The sequence below is a fragment of the Diadema antillarum genome, unplaced genomic scaffold, assembly GCF_040938485.1.
Source record: "Diadema antillarum isolate AM-2024a unplaced genomic scaffold, OU_Dant_1.0 seq00000059_RagTag, whole genome shotgun sequence".
NCBI classification, from domain to species: Eukaryota; Metazoa; Echinodermata; class Echinoidea; order Diadematoida; family Diadematidae; genus Diadema; species Diadema antillarum.
In genome coordinates, this window is record NW_027271164.1 from 2,878,525 (window position 1) to 2,905,000 (window position 26,476).

At 36.8% G+C, this 26,476-nt stretch overlaps 1 long non-coding RNA gene across 1 annotated transcript; it reads right to left on the minus strand.

Annotated features, from left to right (window-relative positions):
* Positions 1-659: 659 nt before the first annotated feature.
* On the minus strand, positions 660-12,930 carry LOC139725770 (uncharacterized). Its single transcript, XR_011710569.1, has 4 exons — positions 12,795-12,930; positions 2,685-2,756; positions 1,976-2,013; positions 660-1,106 (listed from the first exon to the last, which is right to left on the minus strand). It is a non-coding gene; the product is annotated as an uncharacterized lncRNA (long non-coding RNA).
* Positions 12,931-26,476: the final 13,546 nt, after the last annotated feature.

Consider the following 26,476-nt stretch of genomic DNA (forward strand, 5'->3'; position numbering starts at 1 on the left):
TTTTACATTTGTGCCAATAGAGATAGCACAAATGTAAAATGTATTGTGCGTCAGGAATCGTCCGGCGCTGCGTTGAACGCTACTTTGAGAAGTCTGCACGAGTCGTGGATCACATTCACTATAGGGATCACACTTACACTACTTTTGTATCGTATAAACAAATTGAGAATACGGAAATGTAAGGTCAAAACACGAAAGCATGCCACAGTGTGATCTTTAACTTTGTTATTGATCGACGTAATAGATACAGACATAGATTGACATTACAATGACAAGGCCGTCAGAATAATATCTTCTGTTCTGCACCGCTAATTGAAGCATTGTAATTTGCATACTTCAAAGAATCATTAATGTGCACACAGGTTGCTTAAGTAGGAATGTAAGATTTGATGCATAATTGGCAGTTTAACACAATGGTATTGCTTAGAGTGCAGTCTTCTACATTTTGTGGCCATTTTTTTTTTCGAACTTGTCATCAGAATGTGCATAGGCATTCAGTTCACGGGTATCCAGCAGCGCCTATATGGAGATAGGCATCGAAGCGGTATTTTCCTTGCAGATTCCCATTACGAAGCGGTATAAGACTATTTGTTTCCATATGTCCAACCCTTCAGATAAAGGTATGTCGGGAATTGTTTAATTCATACACTGTATATAATAATTCGTGAGTATTTATAAAGTTTGGCGATCATGTGGATCACGTTGTCATGCGTCTGGTCCTTCTGAAGGCCTATTGTTATTCTCATTCTGCCCATCTCTTCGACATCGACTGCTATCGGCCTTTATGACGTCATCATAAGAAGGTGGGGCATCGATTATATCTTGTCCCATGTTAGTCAAGCCAATGTCACCTTCGTTTCCATCTCCGGGGGCAAAATTGAACGGTGATGAGGTGTAGTCTAAATAGATGGGCGGTGGTGAGAAGTCATCGGGTCGAATCCCGGGTGACGGGGGCGAGTACACACTCTCGACATGGAGCACACGATTTTGATTAGCACCGCTACTGTTTTCGCCATCCTGTCGTGATCCAAAAGACTTGCAAAACGTCGCACAACAGCAGATTAAAATGACGAGAGCAATGATAACTGCCACCCAAATGTAGTCACCTGCCAGTAGAGGTTTGAATGACAAACACAATCGGTCATGACATACCTCATTTGATAAATACTCGATTGCGATTTGCTGAAATTGGTTGCATAAATTCAACAAATATATTGTTCACAAGACAATAGAGTGTAACTTGGCAGGAAGTAAACGAAGTAATTTTTCATCTGATTCTGATCGCCATATATACAACTTACAACTATGGGCTGCTTGTAACTGGGCATTCATGATATTATAACCCTTCGATATCTCAAACCCATGCTATAACTCTGTGAGCTCATCTAGACATGTGGAGCTGAGATCCATCGAGACACACTAAGGTAGGCATGCTTGTTACTTTTTATAATTTTGATTTTGCAGATAAAGCAAAGTCAGACTTGCATCAGAATAAAATGACTGACACAGTCAACCATTAGAATAGCCATAACTGTTTTATAGGGATAACCTTCCCCTTTGGACCAAACATCAGATATAAACTCTGTCATGAGGACTTGGCCTTATGGAAAACAAAAGCTTATAGGGTCGAATCTAAATTCACATACGATCTCTGTCTCACCTATGTACTACAATGATCATCTACAGCAATGTCAAAAAGTTATATGCAACTGTTGAGCTGTAAGCACAAATATTGTGCACATATCTTTTTTTTTCAGATATTATAATCATTTTGAAACGACTTAATCCCGATTACTTTATGACCAGTCATAATGTTGTAGTAGTATACATAATATATATATATATATATATATATATATATATATATAAAATATATATATATAAATATGTATATATATATATATATATATATATACATACATTTATCCAGTTTCTCTTCTGAATTACATATGGTCTATGTAAATAGCAAACTTACCTATAGCCACCATCATTCGTAGTCAATATATCCCGGCGCTTTACAAAAAAAGAAAGAAAAACAAAAGAACTAACATCAGCGATTACATTAATGATATAAATCCAGCCACATTGTGTGTAAAAATGCAAGCATTAATTATGAAGGCACACATTTGTTGAACATCATGTTCCCATCAGGAAGTGTATTTGGCTATGGGTTTTCAATCCTTTATTTTATGGAAAAAGATAAAATCCCTGTATTGGAAGAAACAAACTCCCTTTAATCCTTTAGTGGGATTACTTATTCTTGAAATTGCACGTTGCATACATTTTTCCCCAAAGCAAAGCATCACAAGGGCCTACCGCAATGCCAAATCTTTCAAGATAAAAGTAATGATATGGAAAGATGACCCATCGCCAAAAGAACGACTGTTTCTGACTAAAATTTGTGAACTTCAGCCGCGCATAGATCAAATAGGAGATACAACATTTAACACTGAAGAAAAAAAAAGAAAGAAAAACAATGTGTTGCCTCTTTGACCTCATCGACACAAGAAAGCATTATAGCCCTCGGTCAGCGTGACGATCCCTCTTTAAGATCCATGGAAGTAAAAAAAAAAAACACTTTGGAATGTAAAAAAATAAGATATCAAATAATAAGAATAAAAAAAACACAACTAAATAATGCCCTTGAAGCCCCCTTATAAGTAAAGTAGTTGTGCGATTCCCACCTCTTACACAGCACCTGCGAATCAACCTATAGAGTTGCCAGCAAATAACATCATCCACCCCACGGTGCCATGCTGTCCGAAAAGAAAATGGCAATTAGAAGAAAATCTTTTTAATCTTCAGAATACAATACAAATTTTGCGAAGAATGTCATAGACTGCAAGAGGAAAAGACTTGGTAAAGCATATTATAACTCAGTCCTTCTTCACGAAAGATTAATATCAAAGTCTTCTTTTTTTTTTCTTAGATCACATTTTTACTTCTTGTCTTTTGTTAAAAAAAAAATTATTGATGTGCTAGTTTGTCAGCTTCGTGAAATTCATTCGGACGATATACTTTTTATTTTTAAGATTTTAATTTCAGTTTATTTCTGTGACTTTTTTTTTGTTCAAAATACAACGGATAGACGAAAGTAAAAAAATAATATGTATTTGAAAATCAAGTTTTGCAACAAATTCAATATATCAGACATTGATTTTAGATACAAAATCCAGTAAACAGATGGTAAAGTGTTGCATTTGCTGTTCCATGAATTGTTCCATGTCTCACAGGCGCCGTCAAAATGAACATACGTAATTATACTTCATGTGATGACAGCTCTTTCCACGTGACGAAACAACTATGACTCATTGGATTACTCTATAAAAGATCCGCAATGACATGGATATATCTATTCATCCCTCAGATGAATGTAGGACGTGAATATAGTATGTTATTGTATCTCATGCAAACAGATTCCGAAGGATATTTGTTTCAAAATGTTTTTCCCCAAGTTGGGGGTTCTAAGTTAAGGAGTCCAAACTATAAAGTTGTATCAGAAACAGATGGGGTTTAGATCTTCCTAATCTCCGCTCTCTTTCCATGGAAGGTTCTCATCTATTGTCGGGCCTGTTTATTTTGAATTGTATATAATAAATATTGTTTGATTTTATCGTTCCATATTCCCCTTTTAAACAAAAGTTAATAGATGACAACAAATTGAATGAGTGAATTATCGACTACACCAAGAAAGAGAAATAAGCATTGCCTGCAGGGTATAGATTCGAAGATACTGATTTAAGATGAATTCTTACATGAAATTTATTGAAAGGAATGACAAATCCTGAAGCAATTCGGAAACGCAAACGTCGCAGAATATGTTTATATAAGGAAAAAAATGAAATCAGATTCCAGATTTCTTATTGCACGCATGTTTACAGAAGCTAGATCAGTCGTGTCAATTGCATTATTGTTATTACTAACTTCATTTTATTCTATTTTTCTTTCTTTATTCATTCATTTATTCATTTATTGTTCATATTATTCATTTAATTTGCTAAAGAAGCAGTTTTTGGTTTTTGTTTTGTTTTGTTTTTTACTGAGTTACCCACATCCAACGGCGTGATAGACAGGTACTCAGACCCGGAAAGGGGGGGGGGGGATGAGGCGATCACAATAAGTTAAATTTCTTCAAATTATAACACACACGAGCGCGTGCGCGCGTGCACACACACACACACTCACACAAACACACACACACACACATGGCCATCAACGTATAGGAAAAGTGGCAGTCCAGCTTTTAGGGGAACAAGAATATATTCAATATTTTGTGGGGGGACACTCAAGCTGAATAGGGAGCGAAAAGACCGAGTGGGGGAGCATTAATACTAATAACATAATGGAGCAGTTTTTTTTTAAACATCAAACAATGTAGATACCAGCAAGTATATCTGTCTTGATGAATATCGCTCATTAAAAAAAAATGCTGGTCTAGACTTGAATCTACCACTGCATGACAGGCCTGCTGTATGATGGGCGGTAGATGATCAAGAAGAACAAGATACCGTCTTATGACGGGTTTGATTACAAAACAGAAAATGAACAGTAATGTACTCATAGAACTGCACATTGCACCAGTGATGTTTAGGTGTGTATGGACGTATACCATGACATCAAATTATCTATGGACTAGAAAACTACCCCACCCCTGGTGCAGCTAGAAGTTGGCTCTCGGAAATTAAAATTAAGACTAGGTAATGCTGCCTTTATATTTTTTCTACCTCAATCACATTCAGAATTTGTCAGTCATGTAATGATCAGCGATACCAAAGAGATAATGTTCTCTTTCAGAAAATCACATAGTGCTAGTGCTTTCTCCTTTGCTTTAAGAGATCAGCTTTCCAAACTACGAACTTAAGTTCACTTCGCTGGTTTTGTTTAATAGTTACAAAGTTTCGTTTCCTACAACGATTAGCCTGAGTATAATTTCACATATACCGAGTATGAAGTGCCTAAATCCCAAAAAGTAAAGCGCGCGTTTCAGTAGGCGATGGATCAGCAGCGCATTTACACTGTTCATGTGGATATTGCAAATGTTGATTAAAGAGGAAAATATTAATCCAGTGCAAATAAAATTATTCTGATAAAAAGAGTAAAATTTTACGAGTTCAACGGTACAAATTTGACTGAAATCGGACGAAAAATGAGGAAGCTATATGACATTTTGAAGTTTTGCTAATTTCTGCAAAACAGTTCTTGTACAGTGGATATGAATATGCAAATGAGTGAGCAAACCGTGTCATACCCTTACAATTTTAATTGATCATGTAGAAAAACCAAAACAAAACAAGGCAAGTGCCAAATTGTGTCTCGCCCATTCGCGTACAAGAAATTAATATTTTTCTAACTCCCGGAAGTTCATTGACCCGCCTATGACCTTTGACCTTGTGGTGATTTTCAAATCCCCAAGGGACATTTACCATCCAAGTTTGGTTACAAACGGACAAAGGGATCAAAAGTTATGCGCCATGATCGAAACGCGCCATAAAAACTTAACATTGGGCCCTGAAAATTTGTTGACCCCTTTCTGTGACCTTTGACCTTGTGATGACCTTCACTTCCCCAAGGGACATCTACCATCCAAGTTTGGTCACAAACGGACAAAGGGATCAAAAGTTATATGAGCCACAATCAAAACGTGCCCTAAAAACTTAACATTGGGCCCTTAGAGTTCGTTGACCCCTGTCTGTGACCTTTGACCTTGTGATGACCTTCACCTCCCCAAGGGACATCTACAATCCAAGTTTGGTCACAAACGACAAAGGGATCAAAAGTTATGAGCCATAATCAAAATGCGCCATAAAAACTTAACATTGGGCCCGAAAAGTTCGTTGACCCTTGTCTGTGTCCTTTGACTTTGTGGCAACCTTCAACTTCCCAAGGGACATCTACCATACAAGTTTGGTCACAAACGGACAAAGGGATCAAAAGTTATGAGCCATAATCAAACTGCGCCATAAAAACTTAACATTGGGCCCTAAAAGTTCGTTGACCCCTGTCTGTGACCTTTGACCTTGTGACAACCTTCAACTTCCCAAGGGACATCTACCATCTAAGTTTGGTCACAAACAGACAGATACATCAAAAGTTACGAGCCATAAACGAAACGCGCCCTAAAAACTTATCATTAGGCCCTAAAGTTCATTGACCTCTGCCTGTGACCTTTGACATTGAGGTGCCCTTCATGTTTGGTAAAATGTGTAACTTTGTATAACCACTCTTCCCTCCAAGTTTGATTGAAATTGAAATCCTCAGTAGAGAGTTATTCAAGTTTTTGTAGCGTTACGGACAGACGACGGACGGACGAACGGACGACGGACGGACGGACGGACGACCGACGGACGGACAGACGCCGCAGGCGATCCCTTAGTCTCCCCACACCTCCGGTGGGCTCGACAAAAAAAAAAAAAAAAAAAAAAAAAAAACGAAGAAAATAAAAAACGAAGAAAATTCTACGTTTCGGTCATTGAAGATTGAAACAAAACGTTATTCCTGGTTGAATAACTTCAGAATAGTGATCAGTTAGATATATGAGGATTTGAGCCTCGGGCATAATTACGTTTGAATGAAAAACTGGCAATTTCAAAATTTTATGTACAAACTACAATTTTTTACATGGTAAGTTGTGAGGGAATGACATGCTCGCTTTGCCATCTGTATATTCATATTGACTGTTCAAGAACTGTTACCCCCCAAAATAGCGAAACTTCAAAATGTCATAACTTTCTTATTTTTCTTTCTTTCTTATTTATTCGATCAGATTTATACTCTTGAACTCGTAATATTTTACTCTTTCTAATCAGACTAATTTAAACACTGTATTTGGACTGAATTTCCCCTGAAAAAGTTTGTTTTCATTTTTCACCCGACAAGATGGCTGGATTGCCCATATTCAGCTGCACCAAAATGTCTTCTATTGGGTCTATAGTTCTATGTTCTTTGGGCGGACCACTTAAATGTTGATATCGGTGACAACTATCATTTTATTTATAGGTTTTCCCGGCCAATTTCGCACTTTTGTCAGTCCATTTGATAAAAGGTTAATTCAATTTAGCGAAAATCCTCGTCACTGCACATTCTGTCATTCAAAATTGCAAGTTGGTCGTTCAATTTAGCATTTCGATCAATGAAATTTGCACATGTGCCATTCGAATATTCGTAAAACGAGCATTGAAACTGGCACGTGCTCTTCAGTCATTCAAATTTGCCAACACTGGCCGAAAGGGGTATTTCAGTCATTCAATTTCGCGTACGGGCAGTCAAGTTCCTAACATGTTCATTCAAATTAACGTCATGTTATTTCTTTTTTGAAAAGGTGATAACATTTAAACGCGTATTCTATGTGATTTTTTGTTTCATCCACGCACTGTTAAGCAGTAAAAGTATCATATTTCTTACCATACATAACTCGGGTTTGTTGTCCTGTAACGCCCCTTTTTTTTCATACATTTCATTTTAGGTCTACATGTACCAATACTACAGATAAATTTCATCTTCTTACAGTCATGACAGCGCAAGTTAGATACAGACGTATTTCTCAAGAAGACAGAAAAAGAATTATAGAAACATTTGATGATCATAACCTTGACTTCCTAGAACTGGCCGACACACTCGGAATAAAGCACTCAACGGCAAGATAAGTTGTCAGTGGTTGTGGCCACATGATGCACTATATCTTCGGTCTGGAAGAATCACTAAGCACATTGAAGAAAAAAAAATCTTTTGCCAAAATCTCTGAAATAAGAACGAAAATATGAAATGTAATGACACCTGCAATACAATAACTATGTTGAAAAAAAATAAAGAAAGAACCAAAGTATAAACATGCGGGCTAAATTGACTGCAAAAGATGTTAAATTGGATGCCCCGAAATGAATTTGAATGAACGAGTGCGGCATGTCCGTGATCACGTGACTATATCATTCTAAATTGAAAGAACGAATAACGAAATGGTGTTTGTTTTACGAATTTCAATTGAAAAAGTGTTAATGAGAATGAGGGTAAAGATAATTTGAACGCTCCAAAATGAATTTGAATGAAGAGATCATAGAATTGAACTACCCAACATGTCATCTACGCTAAATTTTGCTAAATTGAACGCAGCAATTAGGAATTGGATTGACAAAAGTGCGAAATTGGCCGGGAAAACCTATATTTAAAAAAAAATCATACATGATGTTTTATCAACATCCAGCTTCAGTTTGTTTGCTAAAACCATTCTTGAACTTTGGCTAATTCATTATTCAATATTGCATATTTGCAGTTGATATCATTACTTGAAATTTGATAGGTTACAGTGATATACACATAAAGTGGACAACATAAAAAGTAAATGACCTACAACACAGCTTGATACTACTACTAGTTACTAAGTACTACTAATACAAATGATAACTATTTCTCCTTGAGTGTTTTTGCAGGATCTGATCAAATCGCAATACAATCAACATCCGACATTCACGAAATATAGAGACAACATAATCAACATTTATTAAGTTTCCTTCTAAGCATTTCTTCTGATACACATATATTAGGCAGAGTCGTTTTGGTGAAGTATTCCAGACGACAGATCCACCATATGAAAATGTGCGATCAGAAGCTTTGGTTTTTGCTTGTGGGATTTGTAGGATTGTTTTATCATTTTGTGACAGGAATTGTAGACTGTATGTGTGGTAGCAGGTGGGATAGGTATTGACGAGCTATTCATCATGCACTTGTAAACCAGAAGGGCTAGTTTGTAATCAATGTGATCTTTGTTGGGGAGCCAGTGTTTTAACTGCTTTAGTAAAGGAGCACTAGGTGATCTATTCTTTACAACCAGCACCAGGAGAGCCGCTCGATGTTGGACTTGTTGAAGTCTGTTCACATCACTGACATTCATATTTGCCAGCAGAAAATTTCCTTAATCAAGCCTGCTCAGAACAAGAGAGCATACTGCATGCATGGTTACCTGCATTCTCTGCACGATACTTTCTAGCATGAGATATGTTTTTCAGATCGAGGTTTGCTGTCTGACACACTCTACTGACATGATGTGACATTGAAAGTATCTGGTCAGAATGAACACGTGGAACACCTAGCCTTTAGGTCGACCAACAGTATTATTTCATTATAAACATTACTGATGGGAGCATAGAACCACCCTATTTTTTTCTACACAATGATACAATTTAGAATGAAATGAACATGTTTCACACGTAGCACATAACAAAGGGATTCTTAGGTCATAACAAGGTAGCAAGCACGCCAGCTTAAAAGAATAAATGGAAAAGTATAGCAAACTGAAAGAAAAAGGTGCATGGCACGTAAAAGCTTCAAGGGCTTGCAGTGGTGGGATCACCCGTTGGAAAGCGTTTATCAACCGATATCACGGGGGGGGGGGGGGGCACATTGTGCCCCTAACATATTTTCATTTGCCACTCCTACGCCCCTTACCCAATTTTAACCAAATTTGGTGACTTTTCCTAAAATTGTATTGCTAACATTTTGATATATAATTTAGCTACGTCCGATATTGCTGGTTGCCATGGCAACCGTAACCTTACAACCACGTTCGTCAGATTTTGCATTTTTTTCTGTTCCAATTTCAGATAACAATATAATAATGGATGAAATGGACGTTTTCTTGACTGTAATTTGCTGAAGGACCGAAATACGAAGTAATGATGGCTGTGAATTAGCTTGTAATGGTCTTCTTATTACAATACATTTTCTTTACTTTTTGTGGCATAGACATAAAACAATAGATGTATAAAAAATAATTGAAAAAAACCCAGTATTTTCCAAAGACTACCCTTTTATTTTGTGTCTTTTTCACACAAGGGTTGCATGTACTAGGCCTATCATTTTTTTCTCATATTATCAATCTGCAAACTCAAATTTCCAATACTATGGAAATATGAAATGTGATACCAGTATTAGATACCTATTGCAAACAATGCGTCATAGGTCTCAAATATTTCTTTATATTGTAATGAATACTGCCCCATATGTTGACCTTGAGAAATTTCAACCATAACAAATAGTGAAAGTTGACTTGCTTTTCCTTTGTGGCAAATATAAAAATGATTGGTATGAAATGATAACATATATCCTGGAAATAAACAAATGTAAAGAAAAAGCGTGATTTTAGCATATTTCATATATATTTCTTTATGTTTTGGTAAATAGCGGGAGGGAGCCGAAATACTGTAACTTGGGATTTATAGGGTTAACACAGGAATGAAAAAAAATTGTCGCGAAATATGAAGACTAATCACAGCTATTGAATAAACTGATACTATATAGCTACTTTGAGAACCATGTGCATCTTTAACCAATTCATTTATTCATTTGGCTTTTAAGAAATGTGAAGTTAAGAATGTAATCCCACAGATTGAATCTTGTATCAGAGCGACAAAGGAATGGTCGATACTCAATGAGCTAAAATTGAACAGTGCCAAAACAGAATTTCTCCATATCTCTTCGCGTTTTGGGGCAGTAGAATCCATAAAGTCTCTTGATTTTGGTGGTACTACAATCCATGCAGCACACCGTTGCAGAAATTTAGATGTTATCTTGGATGATGAATATATTGCTCATGGAAAATTTTGTGTCGCGAAAATGTCGCTCTGCTTCATTCGCATTTGACAAAATATGGCAAATTCGAGAGTTCATTGACAACACACAGCAGAACGATTAGTTCATGCTTTGGTCATGTGCCACCTAGATTTTCGTAATGGAATGCTTTGTGGGTTGCCGGTCAAACAGATACAGAGATTACAATCAATCCAAACTCTGCTGCACGAGTAGTATCCAAAAATTATGAAACATGAACAAATTTCACCAGTTCTAAGAAGCTTACACAGGCTTCCAGTCGAAAGTCGGATTCAGTTTAAGATATTGCTATCAACTAGCATTCGAATGTTTCTATTTTATAGTTTGCTCCACATTACTACCGTACTTCAAATCTACACACCAGAGAGTAACCTTCATTCAAAATCCCCAGATTTATTTGCTATTCCAAATACAAGAAGCAAATTTTATGGATCACGAACAGTTGCTTTAACGCCTCTACCCTATGGAATATTCTATCCCAGAATTTAAGACAAATCACTGATAGCAATAGATTCGAGTCTGTTTTGAAAACACCCGCATTTTTTATCTTTACAGTGTAAGCAAACATGAAACTCGGTACCATCACTGTAATTGAAATTGTATGTTTTTGTATAATCTTTCCATTTTTTTTTAGCTCATAGAGACATCATGCAATGTCATGATATGTTATGCGCTATATATATATATATATATATATATATATATGTGTGTGTGTGTGTATGTGTGTATAAGCACTGTTGATTATTATTATTATTATCTTTAAGCCAATGAACTTAAACCTCCGCAACAAATTAATTTCTTGATATGACAGTTTGCGGCCATCCATACTACTCTTTTTAACAACCACCATTTCACAACAAACTGACGAACAAAAGGAATTTTCACGTATATTTTCACCAAGACTCTTTCATTTTCTATTGTGACCTCGGTGACCTACCAAGTTTGCACTTGTGAATAAAGAAGCAAAACCCTCAGGGGAAAAAAAATCGATAACAAATAAAATGTGGATTACTTCAATTTACACATGCTGCTGTATGGTTTATTTTTATTAATCTATAATATCACGATGTTATCATGGTATTCAAGACGCATATCAAAGATGAAATTCCGCTGAATCAATTTTTATTTTTAACAGTGTTCCATTGCTTGTTTTGCTGGTATGAATAGCTGTATTATTTATAGGATGATTAAAAAGAAAAAAAAATCTGTCATCCTTGCCAATGTCCAGGTTCCGATTTAAGATCAAGGTCTTTAATTTGCATAGATTACAAAGACTTTGTCCCAATTGTTTGAATATTTTTGGAATACTTTTTTTTAAACGTTATATTTACTTTGTAAAAGTAATAAAGTAAAATAGAATGAAATAAAATCAAACACACAGCACACCGTCTATCGCCTACATAATTTTTTGATTAATACAGTAAAGCTCAAACAAATATTTCTCTCTCTGAAAGCTGATTTCTGGCAACTTTGAAGAAGCTTTCGACAGTCACGATAATATCAGAAGCTGATAAATAATTATCACAAATGATTTGAATATCATTTTTAGCATTTCCTGGAAGATATTATGAAAGGAGTAGAATCGTGACTGGTTTTTTTTTTTTTTCTCAGTAGTGGTCAATCGGTTGTCTAATGACTGTTTGGCTCCTATCACAATTCTTGGTTAATTCCAGCATTTATTGTGTCGCGGTCGTGTCTCTTTTCATCTTATATTAAGATCCGTCAACGTCTATCACCCACGACGGGATTTCGAGAACAAACACTTAAAATCCATCCAAAGCAAATAAAAAGAAGTGCTCGTTCATGGCAACTACCATGTGATTTGAAATCTATTTACATCTACAGAATCTATCTAAATTTCATTTTATGGAAAGGCAATAGGGGCTCATGCTATATTAATAAATATCATCCTATATACCTACGACAAATACGACACCGGGCGCATGTCATGACATCAAATTTCACCATTACTCATTCACTCTCATTATACATTGTATAATGACATCATAGCGAGAGGAAACAGCTAAACTATAACAAGACGCTCGAAGGAAACGGAGTGGAGATTCAATAGGACTATTAACTCTATATGTATACGTGAGACACACCGACTTGACTATAATTGTATAGTGCGGACCCACCATAGTGTCCACAAGCAGCTGACAAGTGTTTTGAGTCGTGCAGTTATAAATACTTACCAAGTGGGTAGAATTGCTGGTATGATAAAGAACCAAGTTGAACGTTTAATTCACCGTTTTCTAAATGGCGCTTGAATAATCATTGTCTTGCTCGTGTCAATGGCGCATTTGGAGGCTGGCACAAACTCAGTTCCAGGCTGTGTCCCCGATAGCACTATCATTCATGCAAATTGTAACTTTGTCGAAGTTTGTACTTTGATCCGATGGCTGTGATAACAAAGTTAAACAGTGGACGTGCCACAATGCTTAAATCGGAGGATCATGTGGATGTGTATGGTAGCAATGTAGTGGAAAGGTAATGCTGTTCGGAAAGCCAAGAAATGGCCTCCCAGAAGACTACCGGTGATATTTTATTCTTTATGAGGCTCAACGTAGTTAAGTCTTGCTTTATACCAAGAGTATATTTTAGAACAATGACGTCATCGTGTATTGAGTAGGCCTACAATATTAGATTTAGAAATGAGAAATGAGGATCTTTTTAGGAGAGGTTTAAATATATGAGTCCTTGGTTTACTTAAATTATATCTAAAAAAAATCCCAACGTAATGTTATATATCCTACCAGACATGTCCCAGCAAATCAGTTATATTTACCTAAGCCAAAAACAGACAATAAGAAACGTTCCCTCTCATACTCCGCTTGTAAAATGTTCAACTCACTACCAATTCCCGTTCAATCATCCCCTTCATTACCAGTTTTCAAGAAACGCCTCCGGCTTCACCAGTCTATCTTTTGATTTATTTATTATTTCATATGACCACCACTTGTATTATGTCGTACTATGTTTTCATTTGTTTTTTTTTTCTATTTGTATATATGTTGCCCGATATTATTTGTAATTCTTGTTTGATTTTGTAACCTTTGTATGTGATGCAGGGCTCCCTTGCAAAGCAGGCCATTGGGGCTCTGAACGGGACAAGCCTGCTTTTAAAGAAAACGAATAAATAAATGAATAAATAAAAACACTTTATATTGTTGATATCATGTTTATATGTGAAAGTCAATCCCTACAGAGATTAGCAATGTTACAGATGAGGAACACAACACTTAACTTGCATTCTTATAAAATACTTAATCGCTCTCTAATTTATAACAGTATATGCTACACGTACACGTACATGTTTCATTTTGATGAGAAGACCTTGTCATTGCCTTATAAGAAGCCAAGGTATTTAGCAGAACTGGCTTGAATGCTTTTGAAATAACTCTGTCACCAAAATGATGATAATAGAAAACGGAATAAATGAAAATGTTAATTAATAGATAGAAAAACTTTTCTATCGATTCAGTCTCTTGGCCTTGAATTGTTCTCCCACGGGGCCTGGGATCATCACTCTACAATATCCCATGTAATATAGACCCATCTACGTGCTGTATACAATCATGGCAATCAAACATCTTATACAAACCATTAGGCACCTGAATGTAATCGAACCCATGAACTCCTGTTAATAGATATATTCTGGATCTTATTTCATCATTTACCACGATGTTTCCGCAAAGCAATCAACATTAACTCACACAGGCACTAATGTTTCATGATGCTTTTGTTTGTTCCTTTTTTTAACGAGAAACTTTTCATTTCTTTCTACATAACGACTGTTTATTATTGGGTGGGATGGATCTCCTTCATACTGACGTCCACAAAGCTTGAACTGTTATGATGATAATTTTTTTCTTTTGCCTCGTCCGAGGATTTATTCAGGATTCCATTCAAAATACACAATCAAAATAATATTGTCATGACGATGTCACATAAAAGTGATACAAACACAATCGTGCATTAGAGATTCAACAATTCGATTGGTAACAATTGTGCATTTATCCTTAATGTTCTTCTATGTTTTATGTAACATTGTATTTCTATTCTCATTCTAATTTCTCTCATATACACGTGCTTTAAAGAACAGCTTCTTTTATCATTACTGGTTTCATTCCGTTTCAAAATAAGCTTATAAATACTCCAAAATGCTATTGTCAAAAACAAGCTATAGTGACTCTTGCACTGTATTTTCAGCAAATGTGAAACGTTGATATTTGTTACTGTTGCATGGTATACATCTTGATTTAATGTAACAGACTCCTTACGTATATATAAAAAAATAATTAAGTTTACATGCGATGAAGGCATGAACGATGTCCTCTCTTACTTTGCAGTTCGGGCACAAATCATCATAACTTAAACCCCATTTGAATAGATTACTTCTCACTGGCAGTAAATCATACAACAATTTCAAATTAAATTCTCGTAGTTTGTTTTTCTAAATCATATTTGAATACACTGGCCCAATCAGCTCGGAAATGAAACTTGTTCTCCCAGTATAAAGAACATGTATTGGTTAATTTTTTTTTGAAGGTATCAAATTGTACAAAGCCTTGCTGCTTAGATCCATAATAAAATTACTTTTTTTTTGAAACACACACTTGGTATACACAATACATTGTCTTTTCTGATATAACTATAAAACATTTCCTTATCTATCATATTAATCCGTACTACTGGAATTGCTTTTTGTAATGTTGCATAATCAAAAATTGCAGTACATTTTCTTGTTTTAAAATTTATTTTTGACATAATGTATTCCAGAGACCGGAAACCATTAATTGTTATTAATTCTTTTATAGAGTATGCCACTTTCCTACCAATCTTTATAAAACAGTGAAAGCTTGTCAAATAATATAATTTTTTTTAATGCCAAACAATCTGATTTCAAACATTAGTTGACCCACTGTTTGCACTGTTGATATCTTTCACTGTAGTACAATATCGTATTTGTTCCCATGCCTGTAAAATTTCTTTATAAAACTTAGGGATTTTTGTATCAATATCATTAATGATACTCGTGTTGCAGTTACAATTCAGCAGCAAAATAATACCCCCTAGCAAATCAAACCAATATGAACACATTATTTTCCATATATCTCTTGAGTCATTGAGAAAACGACCCAGCCATTTCAACCGAAAACTGAACAATTGTTTTTGTATATCCATCATCTTTGTTCCACATTTACTGAAATCCTCTGTGATAATACTTCGCTTTATTTTGTCATTTTTTTTCCATATGAACTTAAACATCATATTTTCCAAAATCTTCAAAAATTTAAGCGGTATTGAATCTACCATTATCAAATGAATAACTTGACTAAGAGCTAAGCTTTTTAAAACAATAACTCGTCCAAAGATGGTTAAACATCTCTTTGTCCAACTGTCAAGAATTTTTTGCAACTTGAATAATTTTTGCTCCCTATCTAACTCCAAAGCTGCGTCATCAGGATGAATATAATGCCCCAAATATCCAACTGGTTTATTCGACCACTTCAAATAAAACTTATCTAAATTCCAGCGTTCACTTTGTTTACCCAACCATATCATGAATGTTTTATCTTTGTTAATCTTTGGACCTGCTACATCTCCAAAAAAATATAACTCTTTTAAAATTTCCTCAAACGATTTTTCATCTTGAACAAAAAACAAAGTATCATCAGCATATTGTAACAGTTTCAGTTGAAAATCATAGCCTGCTAATTACATTGGCCGAATACTTCTGTTTTCTCTAATACTGTTTGCCATGAATTCGGCTGCTAAAATAGATAATAGTGATGACAGTGGACATCCTTGTCGGACTCCTCTTTCCACATTAAAACTTTGCGATATCCAACCATTAATCAATACAGAGCTTGATATGTGTGTGTGAAGAATACGAATCCATTTTCGAAATGATTCACCAAAATTCAACCTTTCTGAAGACAAACTCAAAAATTCTATGTCTAAGACATCAAATGCCTTATCAAAGTCTGCTAGCATCATTGCTCCGGTTTTACCGCTTTTCATAACATATTCAATGATATCTTTCGTTAACCTTACATTGCAGGCAACTAAGCGGCCCTTTATGTATCCTGTCTGTGTTCCATTCCGTTCCATTCACAATTCCGCCTATGACCTTTGTACCCTTACTGCCAAAACTGCTGCTATTATCTTGTAGCCACAGTTGAGTAGAGTGATAGGTCTCCAGTTCTTCAGCTGTTGACTATCACCTTTTTAAAATAACAATGTGATGAGACCTTTTCTTTGGGTATTTGACATGATTCCACATGAGTAATTTTCATTCAAGGCTTCTACGAGAAACGCTTGTATTCTAGGCCAGAACACCTGATAAAACTCTGCAGAAATTCCATCTAAACCGGGTGCCTTATCTTTTTGCATTGCAACTCAGCTTTTTTACATTCTTCTTAAAGGGGAAGGCTAGTAACTGATCAGTGGGAATCAGTGGAAATGCTGGGAGATGATTGTTCCAATCCTTATGGGATTCATTCAAGAGTTCATTGTATATCTATTGTTGTGTGAAAATGATTTGCTTCAGAACGGTCTCATATTCAAGTAATGTGCAGATTAATGCTCCGTCACTGACCAGGGACGCTAACCTGGAAGCATTAAACTGCACATTACTTGAATATGAGACCATTCTGAAGCAAATTATTTCATTATTATTAAGACAAGAAGTTTCTTTGAATGGTACCATTTTATAGACAAAATTGTTCAATAATAATCTACATAAAATGTACTGCTACCTTAAACATGTTGGACTGTTTCAAGTCGATAGAACACGCAAAAAAAAATGCATCAAATTGCACCATTCACAACATCAATATGCAAAAAGTTCTCACTGTGGGAGGGGGAAACTCCCCTCCTACACCCTCCCCCCTCGCTCGCATCGCTCCCTCGCATCTAACCGCTCCCCCTAAGATCAAATCCTGGCTACGCCGGTGATAGGCCCCACTATTTAGTAGGCCTTCACAGTGATGTCGCACAGGCGGAGCAAGAGCTGAAATACCACGATGTAGTCATTCAATTATCTATGAATATTTCTTTTTCTTACTTGTTTTTTGATAGGAAAAAAATCCCAAATTTCACCAAAAGTGTGCACCAGATCGCTGAATTCCAGGTCTGAAAATGCCAATTTGTCCTCCCCCTCCCCCCGCTAGGCCGCTCCGCTCCCTCGCACAGATATTCAAACTCCAAGTCCCTCCCCTACCCCCATCATTAAAACAGAACGATGCCCCTGGGATGATTGCTTTACTGACTTAAATCAAGAAAATTGAAGAATACAATTAATAGCTACAGGAAAATATCTTCTACGTTATTCAAGAAATGGATATCCTTATTAGCATTTTATTGAATTTATTTGGGCACTATTTAGGGCTGCTGGGAAAAGAGAACACAAATATAATTATTCTTTGTCACTTCACTCATTTCTTCTTTGGCACTTTTTTTCGATGATTTCTGCTTCCGTTTCGTTTGTTTCACTTTGCTTTCTTTTGTTGCTCGTTTAGTTAGTTCTGGTGATTCAGCGGAGAGTTCAGACAACGCTTCCACGCCGTCATCTTCGTTCGACGAATCTTCGGTGGAAGCTTCTGAGTGTGTGCGAGAGTCGGTCATCTCCGACCGGTCTGCTGCGAGATCAATGACAGACTCTGTGCGCGCGGGAATTGATGATAATGAAATCATTTCGTAAACCTTTGTATTATTCACTATCATACCCCGCAAGAACTCAATGATAAGCTTAATGATGTCTTTAGTTTTGGTTCAAATTAATGATGCTAGAGTATAAAGAAATGTACAAATTTCTAACGGTAAGTGAATCCAATCGTATCGGGTTGCACAAGCAAATGCTCAGTCTCCTCGTGTTCTTTTGTTTTACACTGTAACGGAACATGCCATCCTTACAACGTGCGCAGGTCATGAGTATAATATATTTGTTAGATTTGAGTGGTACATTGCAGTTCTTTAATGTGTCTAGGGTATACAATTCACAAGATCTTTATTATGTTGTAGAATTTGAAGAGAGTGCAGATCTCTTCAAATACTCAGAGTGATCCTTAGGAATCTTTATCTGCTAAGTAAATCAGTGTAGCACAAGTGTTTTAGACTTGCTAAATTCGCCCAACCTGAAAATCAGGAAGTTCGTATATTATGATAACCATGAATGCTGTGGTCTAACTTACAAGTAAGGCAAGCATGAACTATTGTTTTTGTATTACTATCGTAATTAAGGTATTTTCTGATACGTCTGAGATCAATTGGATGTGACAATTTGCATGCACTGCAAAAAAAGTACTGTAAAGTTACAGCAAATCTGCTAACGCAGCAGAGTCGCAAGAACATAGTTTGCTGTAAAAATATAGACCGCGCGTATAACATACAGTTCAGAATTGTAATTCATATTACAGGTAGCTATGTAACCTGGACTAGCAGCAGTATAAATGTAAAACGTTTCACATATCATTAATGAAGAAAAACATTAATGTTACACCTTCCTATTCCAATATCGGGCCAATGTAGGGTCCGAGGTTTTCAACTAAAAATAATGGTTGAATTTGGCATATCATATAATTAGGTATATTGTATGAGAGTATGCATGAACAGGCGCAATTTGGGATTCAGTAAGCCCTAATCCTATCCTATCCTATCCTAACCTGCTAGGAAGATGATAAGCATAGGTGGTAGGACATAAGGAACATATACCGGCAAAAATGTTGTAATGCGTTAAAGATAATATAAAGTTTTGGTACCCCAAAAGTTTCCCTAAATTTCCTTGTCTTAGTGTGTGTTTCAGGTTTACTAACACTCTGAGACTTTCTTACTCGCCCCAAAGTGCTCTCATGTCTTAGTAATCATGCAATAATGGTTTCGTACCAGGACCGCCGCCGAGGTAGTACACGACCAGCGCATGCGCACGCATCACATGCGCACAAATTTCAAATCCATTAACGGATAAGATGTTTGTGTGCGCATGCGCTGGCCGTAGTATTCAATGTATGTAGTTCTCCCAAGGTCCTCTCGACCGAGTCACATTCAGTCATCAATTCGAACAGAAAGGGACTATTGGCAGAACCAAACGTTGCCCAAAGCCTGTTTTCAATACTTCAACTTAATTGGTAAGTCTTCAAATTGAAGAAATTTTTGGATTGAAGTTGATATTTACCCGCGATTGGTTACACACGAGAGAAAATTCGTAACTTGAATCATCATTGTAATGATGATTGCCATTCGTCTTTAGAATTATCGGACCTTACACACGCTCGCTCGAAAATTGTGATTAGAATTCGAATTCTCGAGCGAAGGCAATACGTAATCCTTGGTGACTTGTCAATCAAAACAACGAGGTATACACACATAGGTACACACACTGCGATCTCGTATAGAAACGTACGATCGAGTGTATGCATGCGGCGCGCGTATCATCTACGGAAGTGCTTGAAAGGTCACGTAAGCTCCGCCCCTCAAAAGATGTTTTGGAGGTCAAGCATCACACACGCACATTTCGCACCGTAATTTGAGTGAAACTTCACTGGAATTCACCTCCGGACTAGAATTTGAATTCGTGATTGTGATTAGTATTCGTGATTCTAATTTGTTTCCACACGTGCTAAAAATTCGTCATTAGAATTATTTTTCACTGGAATCATCATTCAAATGACGAAATTTTGACCGTGTGTAACCGCTCTAAATATGTCATGATCCTGAATGCTACAATGCGAAGCCCCATTACGCTATGCGTATGGGGCTGCTGGTCGCAATTAATTGCATGATTACTGAGACATGAGAGCACTTTGGGGCGAGTAAGTCTCACAGTGTCAGTTATATGAAAGGTACTTTAACCTGAAACACAAAAATTCCGGGAAACTTTTGAGGTACCAAAACTTTATAATAGACATAGATACTAAAATTAGATCACACATACCTTAATTAGGCCTGAAAATATGAAAATACCTTTTTATAACACATTTCGAATTGTGAATAAGTGAGCAATAATGGAAGTCAAATTTTTGACATAATTAAAACGTTTGAACCGAGCCTAGGGGTAGGGCTAGGGTTAGGGTTTAGGGATTAGGGTTTAGGGTTTAGGGTTAGAGTTAAGGGGGTTTCACACCGAGCTTTACGTACTGTTGCGTAGAGTTGCGTAGTGACTACGCAACACTACGCATCTGTATGCTGTGAGTACGCAACTCTATGGGAGAGTACGCCGAGGGACGCAAAATACGTACGCGAGATGTACGCAAAAAATTATGAACATGTTTAATTTTTTCGCGTACCCTCCGCGTAGAGCACTGATACGCAGGTTTTACGCAAGTCTACGCAACACTACGCAACTGTGCGCCATTTATAAGCAACAGTACGCGATAAAACCGTGTTCACGCGAAGTCAATTTTAAGGTTCGCGTATGACATGGCGTAGTGTTGCGCACTGTTACGTAGACATTTGCGTAGACTTGCGTAGACCTGGCGTACATTTACGTAGTGTTGCTTACAATTGCGTAGACTTCTATCATTGGAGAAAATTTGGCATTTCAATGAGATCCATGTTTGAAAACTACATGATTTCATTCATCCCGCTGGACTCTGAATGGCTGGTGAATGTATCTTCCTGTGCTCTTCGAATCTTCATTATATCTTTTGTAGGCCTAATGACTGCAAAAGGCCGAAAAAGAAGAGCAAACTGCTGTGGTAGGTGCAAGAGTTCTTCTCCTGCTCATTTTTTTTTTTACATGCCTCTACTGATCAAGATGCAGACAATTCGCCAGAACTGTGTGAACTAATCTGGCAATGAAGCTCAAGCGGGAAGTTCCCTAAATCACCGAAGTAGAGGAAACAGAACGTGCTTCCAGCCTTATTAGCTTTAACTGACCAAGAAAGGGTACATGTTCTAATGGAGTGGGTTCAAAAGCACCGGATGGTCTATGATAAGACTCGTAAAGACTGTAACAAGGAGGCTAAGAAGCTGCTGTATCAGTCATAAAATATATATATATATATGGAGAGTGGGGTAGAAGGTATGCTACAGTATAGTAATCAACCAGGCTAGCGCACGCAGACATGAGTGAAAACTCAACGAGATAAAGTTGGCAGGCTAGTAAAGATTTCTGGAGGAGTGTCAGGGAGAATCGGTACATAAAGACATGTTGTCTCCTCGTGTTATTGGTGGCTTGGATCCTTGGATGCCCAATAAGGTAGAGGAAGCTACTGCAATTGCAAGTGCCATTTAGTGCCATTTAATGCAGGTGGGCATTGTACTTATCTCCACGAACCTGAAGTTACTTCATGATAATGCTGCCGGTCATCTTGATCAAGTGAAGGTTATGGCAAGTTTGAAGCTAGGTTCTAAAGATTTCCTGAAATTTGTATCTTATTGTGTAATTCTCGGTACATGTCGTGTCAAGAGTTTATTGAACGCCTGTGGCTTAAATCACATGAAATTGATAAATGAAGAAACATCGTCGGCATGCAGTTTTTTTTTTCATCAATTGTTCGTATTGCCCCTTGGTCGCCGCTGGATCCGAGATTTGACCCACGTACTTCTTAATTCTGATTCTTGCAACATCTTACTTTCTTCTCTTTTCTCATTTTTGCAAAACGTTCGTATTTATGCGAATGCTGTTTCTAGGACTGCTAAATGCTGGAGAACTGAATATACCAGCAAAGGATTTAACCTCCCCACCATATCATGTTTGAACAGCAGGCAATTAGTGGAATAAGAAGCAGAAGGCTATGCTGAAGTAGCTCTGCAGTTTCATTAATTTGTGCATACGCCCGCGGTACGCAACTTCCCGCAACTGTAAGCAACTCTACGCGGCCGGTACGCCCGACCTACGTTTATGTACGCAACTCTACGCCCACTACACGCCGAATAAGCTAGGTTGATACGCGCTTCCTACGCAACCATACGTAACCCTACGCCGGGGATACGCAAATCCTGCGCGGATCATCGCAATTATTTTTCATGAGTACGCAGCCGATTTCGGCGTAGTCGCTACGCAACTCTACGCAACTCTACGCAAAGCCTGGTGTGAAACCCCCTTTAGGGCTCAATCACATAAGACTGACCTTTGAGTTAAGACCCCAAATTGATATGGTAGATAGGCCTAGTCGAGATATACAAATTTCCAAAATTTTAGATCTCAACTCCGAGTAGTCTTGGCTCCAGCCGCTTTTAATTTTACCATATGTTTGTACACAAAAGAAATTTGGAAGCGCCTGGAAGGAAGACTAATTATAGTTAAGAATTCAACCTCCACACTAACGATTGGGGTGGTTTAAGGTCCAATATATGTGATTTTCAGACCGAAAGTCTGGTTAGTCTTTGCTCCAGCCTTTTTTGATTTTTTATATACACTTTAAAATACAATATTTCAAAGTGGCTGGAAGGAAGACTAATTATAGTTAAGAATTCAACCTCCACACAAACGATTGGGTTGGTTTAAGGTCCAATATATATGATTTTCAGACCGAAAGTCTGGTTAGTCTTTGCTCCAGCCGTTTTTGATTTTTTTATATACACTTTAAAATACAATATTTCAAAGCGGCTGGAAGGAAGAGTAATTATAGTTGAGAACTCCAACTTCACACAAATTATTGGGCTTGTCCAAGGGCCAACATATGTGATTTTCATACCGAAAGTCTGATTAGTATTTGCTCCAGCCGTCTTTAATTCTTTTTATATACACCATACATACGATATTTCAAAGCGGCTGGAAGACTAATTATAGTTAAGAACTCGAAATTCACACAAATTATTGGGCTGGCCCAAGATCTAACATAATATGTGATTTTCAGGCCTAGAGTCCAGTTAGTCTTTGCTCCAGCCGTCTTAAAATGAAATTTTAGGTATACACCATACATACAATATTTGAAAGCGGCTGGAAGGAAGACTAAGTATAGTTATGCACTCATACTTTCAAAAAATAATTGATGGGATAGAAGATCCAACATGTGTAAGTTTCAAAGTGCAATTCCTGTTAGTCGTGCTTCCAGCTGTCTTTGAAATTTTGTGTACAAAACCTCTGTGAAATGAAAATTTCCTAAAACATGTTTTTTACAGGGTTTGTACCATTTGGAACGTTTTCTAAAAAAAATTATATGAAAAAATCTGAGAAAATTTTCTATACCTCCCACCTGCTATTCAACAAAATGATATATATGAATACCTGCGTTTTTTATTTGAACTTTAGACACAATAATTAAATATGAATAAATATTCACTATGTCAATGATTGAGCCATCTGCCGCCACCTTCAGGATTGCAGTAACTCCTAGCATGTCCGCCATCGGTTGGAACACCCTTTCTTATTTACGAAGGGTGTTTCGTAACTCGCCATTTAACATTATCCGTCCCTCCGTCATCGTCAGGTCCAGGCCGGAGTGCACCTCGAGGTAGTCTAGACATCGTGGCGGTATTAGTTTCATGAAATGGCTGAATTCGTCCTCACACATCACCCCATCGCATCCCATGTTCTATTAGAGCGAATTTGACATAGTTGACTTCTCCTTCGGTCCTGATGACTACCTGAAGAAATATGAGACACAGAAAATGGGATTTCAACAAGTGGGATTAGAAACAAATTGCAATCATCGAAATAATCCAATTGAATCAATACAAGCTGGTCAGTTTATCGCTTACTTCATCATACTTCGTCACACTTTGTTATACTTTGTGATATTTTATCCTATTTCATTTTAAATTTGTTTCATTTTAGCAATGATATTTACTTATGTCTGATGCTAATACCTATTTTACTGACGCTAAAGGGAAGTTAGGGATGGGATAACAATGTAGGTTGCAACATTTCAAGAACTCACTTCTATCCATTCGCCAAACGCTCTCCAGAATTCGCCATTTACCATGATCTGGTTGTGGTTGCAACTTGTTTCCTTTATCACTTGTTCCACTTCTTCTGCCGTGGTGTAGTGTGTGTCCAAACGTCGAGATCAAGGCCCTCGGCTATATTGAATAGAAATAGGAAAAATGCGTGTAAAAACGTGTAAAGAACCATTAGAATTGATTTTCCCATAGGTTTTTTACACAACATTTTTCAAGTTTTTTCCTTTGAATTTTGTAAAGAAAATGTTGGAAAAAAATTAAAGAATAATGTTAGTATGCACATGTAAAAAGTGCAATAGTGTCCCCTTGTGACAAGAAGAATGTAATATCTACCTTTATATTGATATCAATTGTATTAATGGTCACCCCAAATATGTAATTTCATTTGAAGAAAGTACAATATCATACATTACCCGTGCACGGCTTCTCAGCCAGGAACTTTCGGATTCGCCCATTGAAGTCAGCCAAAGGGTAGTTAGTGAGGACATATGGCCCGTTCTCAGTAAAAGCGTTCAAATACGGAATTTTGGTGTCGCCGACATTCCATGACAGTTTGCGGTTCCCTGAAACCTATTAGATACTATTTAAATGTTTATAATATATCACGAGGACTTTATTTGTTAAAAATAAACACGATCAAATGCGGTTATCTGCCTTTTTGTATAAAATTTTGCTGTTAAACTTCGTTAAGACCCCAAAAACGCAGTGTCGACGGCTATTTCAGAATTATGTTTTATTGCTCCTCTCCGTCCACAAACACACTTTCCAAATATCATTTTCATGGACGATGAGCATATCATATGAGCTAATCACAATACTCAAAAAGTTCCAAAATTTTTATTGACTTCTTTTTTTACAGCCTTTTGAAACCTGTCGCCAAGTTCACCGCCAGATACGTTACCAGTTTCTTTAGTGTTACAGCATTGCGAAAATAACAAGACTATGCAATGACCCTGTGTATATGAAACCCTGAGGATATACTTCATACATTGCAAGTACTTAGATTTTTTGTGCAACAGCTCTTTTTTGAGAATACGGTACAATGTTTGAAATATCGGTTTTCTACACTTTTATTTGGACAGATACGTGACATACTTTTCACTCCACCCACTGCGACAGATGTTGCAATGTCAGACAAATTGTATATTATACATTACTCCTCGGAATGACGCATCGATTCAACATTAAAGTTTAGTACAAGTGAGAAATATTTGGTAGATATCGCTCTCATGATAATATGATCGACCATATACGTTACCACAGATACGTTACCCCAGATACGTGACCGAATTTTGCTCATTGGTCTTGTGCTTTCTGGGGATCAAATCTGGTCAAAATTCATCCCTACACATTTTACATGCTTCGTTTTGTTGGACCTCAGGATTATATTCTTACACCAAAAGGACAGAGAGGTGAAAAAGACCAACACTTCCACATGATTTTTCTTTCTGCATCAGTGTCTCACAACTTAATGCCAAGTTTTCCGACAGATACGTTACCACACAATCAAAATGCTGAAAAGAAATTGTAAATGTTTTTACAAACAAATCGTTGTGTGCTCATAAACTCCAAAGTTCTATTCTATAAAACCCAGCCACTTTCATATTCTATGCAACAACTTTGAACGTTTATCTTACAAGACGAAGCTAAGATTCAGCATATCATTTTTTTGCTTTTCGGATTTAGCAGATACGTTACGTATAATTCAGGGCACCCACGGTGACAAATAATGTTATGTAAAACAAAGTGTTCATAAAACAATTCTGCATAGAATGACGCTTCCATAAAAAATTAAAGTTATGTTCAAATGAAGAATATTTAGTAGAAATTGCTCTGTAACTTCACCGACAGATTCATTTACGGTACGCCAGATACGTTACCAAACTTTGAAAGAGTAAAAATTAGTTTATGAAACGCTTCCGAGAAAAGTTTCAGTGTTCTGTTGCATATTTATTCTAGTGTTTTTCAACATATGAAGAACTACTCAAGATTCATTGATAAGTTGAACAATTATTTATTCATTTTC